This window comes from Vigna unguiculata, chromosome 4 (genome assembly GCF_004118075.2).
Source record: "Vigna unguiculata cultivar IT97K-499-35 chromosome 4, ASM411807v1, whole genome shotgun sequence".
Taxonomy (NCBI): Eukaryota; Viridiplantae; Streptophyta; class Magnoliopsida; order Fabales; family Fabaceae; genus Vigna; species Vigna unguiculata.
In genome coordinates, this window is record NC_040282.1 from 32,880,718 (window position 1) to 32,885,854 (window position 5,137).

Here is a 5,137-nt window from a genome sequence, read left to right on the forward strand (position 1 = left end):
AACTCGTCTTAATTTTACACTAATTTCCATGGGAGTGTCCATCGGAGATGCATTGGTGAGGTAAACTAAGATTAAATCTTGGATATAGTTGTGTTGATTGACATAAATGTCTCTTTGATAGAAATGTACTTCTAATCTCAAGGAGTAAGTTGGCCAAGATATTACACATGGAAGGTTGAATGTAACAATTTTTTTTTTTTTTTTATATTAGAGACAACCTTTTGATATGATCTAGTAACCATATTATCATCCACATAAACAAGAAATATGACAATTCATTTTGAGGTCTTTTGTATAAAAAGTGACATATCATACTTGCTTTGTATGAATGAAAAGCCAAGCAATGTGCTATGGAACTTTCAAACCATATTCTAGGTGTTTGTTTCAAACCATATACTAGGTGTTTGTTTCAAACATTAAGAAGATGACAATTTTTTCTTTCAATTACTCTATCTTGTTAGGTGTAAAAGGATAAAACCTTTAAGATAAAAATTCTATTTCCCTTTTAAGAGCTTCTGAAATAAGTTGGAAGTCTATTCTCCTACAAGAAAGCAAAATTTTAATTTTGGAAGAAAATTGAGTCTGAACATAAGCATGAAAGAAAATTAAAGATAAGGAATATTTTACCTTTAGATCTTAAAAATAGATTCATGTGATCCGACTATAATCATCAATAAATGTGATAAAATATTTATAATTAAAATGAAATATAATAGATAATATTTTCGTTTGATTAATGAATAAAAAATGAGAAGAGTTTACTTTTAGTAAGTTTACATAAAGGAAAATCAAATTGGATAACACTAAGAGATGGTGAAATATTATTACAAAAAACACTAAATTTCAGTAATTCGTCAAGTACATATAAGTTTGGATGACCATGATACTTGCTTTCGGAAATTAAATGCAAGAGAATTAAAAAGTTAAAACTTTATAATATTACTTTATTATTATTATTATTTTAGTTTGAATCACCTAAAACACTAAAAATTGACCTAACACACACCAAAAATAATCTAGAAAAATGGATTTGAATACAAAAGACATGAATAAAAGGATCAAACCAGAAGTTAAAAGCAAATTCATGTAATTTATGGCTTATAAAGTAGAAGCTTCAAAAATAAGTTTAAGGTATTTATTACTTATTTTTGAATTGGTCAAACTAACTTACAAATTATTTAAATAAGTTAATAATTAACTTATTGACTTTACCCATTTGTTAAATCTCGTGAAGAAAGTTTTTCATGTTAAAATTTTGTAGATGAAAAAGAATATATAGTTACAAAAAATCATTAATTAATAATAGTCAACTAGATTCCTGAAAATAAATTATTAACAAAATCAACAAATATTTTACATTGACACTATAGTAATTCAAAAGGGTTGAAGAAATAAAAATATTAAAAATTAGAATATTTCTTTGATTTCTTTAATATGTCAAACAATTAAGAACATTTTGCTATGGGTTTTAATGAAGAAATGCTAATAATAAAGATGTGATCATGATGACACAACCCTTTCATTCCCATCTTGTTCTCTAGAAACCATTAATCCTTTAACCAGTGTCCCCACTTGGGAGTGCTATGTCACCAAATATAATTAGGTCACGTAACTTCTAATCAATCATTATTTATTGAAGGATATAAAAGACCTTTTGTGTCTCGTTAAACTTTTAAATATAGTAAATTTTTTTGAATTTTGTATTATTATTTTCAACCAAGATTAAATATGTTTTTTAAGTTCTTACGAATAATTGACATTAAAAGAAAGGTTGGCGTTAGAGACCATTTTGACACATTAATATTTTAGTTAAATGTTAAAATTGCTATTGTGTAAGTTTGTCATTCATTTGTCATTGTTATTCAGATACGGAAAATGTCTAGTTACTAAGGGTAATAGAATAAAATAAGAAGAAGAAGAAATGTGAGAATCAAATGAGTTATTCCCTTTGCTTTTTTTTTTTAAAAAAAAATATTATTAACACATGATTAAGGAAATTTAAGAACATGCCTAATTATACTTGATAACTCACCACATCAAACCACAATAAAAGATACATTTTATTGATAAAAAAACGATATATTGTATGCCAAAATAATACGTAATCAACCTATAGGACACACACAAATTGCATAATGAGTAGTTATAACTATTCTATTCAATAACCATTTATGTGTAATTAATTTTATAATTGAATATTTTAATATTAAGTCAATATTCTGGTATGTGATCAAATTTTAAATAAACTACGTAGTTATATTTGGGTAATTTTATAATTAACATTTACTTATATTTTTAAAATTTTGTCATACATTAACTTGATTTTGTTTAATAATGTGTCAAATATTGTTCATGACCTAATAGACTATGAAACCTCATTCCAAGCTTTGTGTCAATCGAATATACGTAATTAATTATTTTATGTTGTTGCAACATATACAATCTTTTTTCCATTTATTTTTTCTATATCCATATCTAACCAAAAAGCCTAACTAACCAAATTATGGGATCATATCCACTTATTTATTATACTTTTAACTATTTTATCTATCTAGCTAGCATTTAAGAATAAACAAAGTAAATGAGTTATCATAATATTTTTCCTTGTAAACTACACTCATTTCATCTATAACAAAATAAAGCCTATGTTTGTTACTAAAAAAATGAATATATTAAAGTGTCAAGGTCTTAGAGATCCACGTGCACTAGAAATAAGATGATTTTATGTCGTATAAGTAGATGCAAACCTTACTTTACAAGTCAGTTTTGTAGGATTGAGTTAGATTTAAAATTCACTTAATATGGTATCAGAATTATGTTTACACTAAGCAATATTTGTTTGTTGAACTTATTGTTACAATGAGATTTGTTATTTGTTCGATTTATTATTCCACCCACTATCAGACTATTACGAGATCACTATTTAATGTCTAGTTTTATACTCGAGATATATATATCTTAGTGTGAGGAGATGTGTGATAGAGATCCCATGCCGACTAGAGATAATATGATTTCTTAGCATATAAATGAGTGTAAACCTCGTTTTATTATAAATCGAAGCTTGAATTAAGCTTAAAGTTCATTTTTTAATACAATGGTTAAATAAAATTATAGGTAACCATATATATATATATATGAAATTCGTTATGAAAAAGTTATAAGGTAACAAATAATTCCTTATAGTATTTTTTTTCTTGTAGTCGACGTAACCTATATTTTTTCTTTGTTGCATGCAAACGTCAACAAATATATAAAACTAATGTTAAATAAGATATGTAACCCCATCAAAAGGTAAAGGTTATAGATATATTTACCCATTCTCACGTGTCCATATCGTATTGTTCCCTCAAAATATTAAATTAACATAAAAATGTTGTTCGAGATATGTGCTTAGGTAAATAGATTAGTAAGATCCATTGATGAAGACAAGTTACATAAAGAAGAATGGTGGAAGAAGATTAGTGGCTCATAAAAATTTTATTTTGTAAAAGAAGCTTTATCTTCAATAACGACGAGTAGAATATGATACTTCTTACACATAAGCTTTTGGAGAAAATAAATTTATATGAAGTAAAACTATGACCTCATACTAAAAATTTAAAATTATAGGGTGACAAAGTACATGTTTCATAAATTTTAATTAATTGATTTGATAATAAATAATTTATCATTTGATTTTGATTCGCTATTTTTTTTAAAGTTATTCCATTTTGACCCACTAATGAAAAGTTCTTTCATTCATCTTATTAATAATTTTACGGGGATAAATATGTAACATATCTTGATAAATATATGAAATATATCATAAAGAGGCTTTAAGATTTTCTAACTGAAAAATGTCTTGATTCATAAATAGTTGAAAGATGATCTACCAAATGTTGTGGTTGAGGTTATTTGAGAATGTTTTAGTTGTGGTTGACTTGATTTCTTTCATCTTGTCTTACTACATCTTTTTGGTATTTTTTTTAAATATAGTTCTATAAATATTTAATATTTTCTTTTATAGACATTTCATTTTTCTTAGTTTTTCTATTATGTATATGTAAAATTTTCATAAATTAGATATTTACAAACATCTTTAAAAATAAAGATCTTGCTCGAAATAAGAAAAAAAATGTCTAAAGTAAATATATTATAAAAATAAATAAAATATTCAAATAGAAATGGTTCCAATAAAATAATATAATAACTCATAGACCCATAAACAACTTGTAATTTTTATTATAAAATACAAATATACTAGTCATAACATCTCTTATAATAATTATCTATAACTTTTTAATAACGTTTATTTCACTTTTATAGTTAATATTCTTAAGATTAAATTTCATGACATTTTGATCTTGTTATTTTAAATTTTGATATTTAACGATTTTAAGACCAAGGAATATTATTTTCATAATAAAAATAATGATTAAATATGTTTTTAATTTTTAAAATTATATGTGAAATTGAGATTAGTTTTTGTAAAAAAATTGATATATTTTAGTTTTTAAACTTTGAAAGTGAATAAATATAGTTATTTTAATTTAATAACACTACTTTTTTGTTGTGCTTGTTAACCGATGTTCCAGGTTGCCATGTGAGTTGGAAAATGTCGAAACAGTGAAAACAATTTAAACGTCATCCTAAAACACGTTTGATATATAAAAAATGTTTAACACAATTGAATTAAAAAGATTATATCTATTTATTTTTATAGTTTAAAGATCAAAATGCATGAAAGTTTGGAACAAGATCAAATTCTAATTTTAAATCAAGTATGTAAAAATATATTTAACCTAAAAATAATGACACTTTTAGTATTTATCATAGTGATATTCGTGTTAATCCTCTAAAATAAGGTTTCACGTCTATCTCTTGGAGATGAGAACAAAACCGAGATAAAAGTTAGATAAAAGTGAAAACTTCACTAACTGTTGAAGATAATAATGTGAATTCATAATTAATCTCTGTAATACTAAAACTTTCATACACCACTTTAAAACCTAGTCTCTTGAATTAAATCTCATAATATCTATTTTTCACATTATATATGATGCGGATATTTCTATAAAGTATAACTTTATCTTCTATTTTTTGTGTTTTGCCTAGGTTATAAGTATAATTTATCATTATATTTTTTTAACTTTGTCTT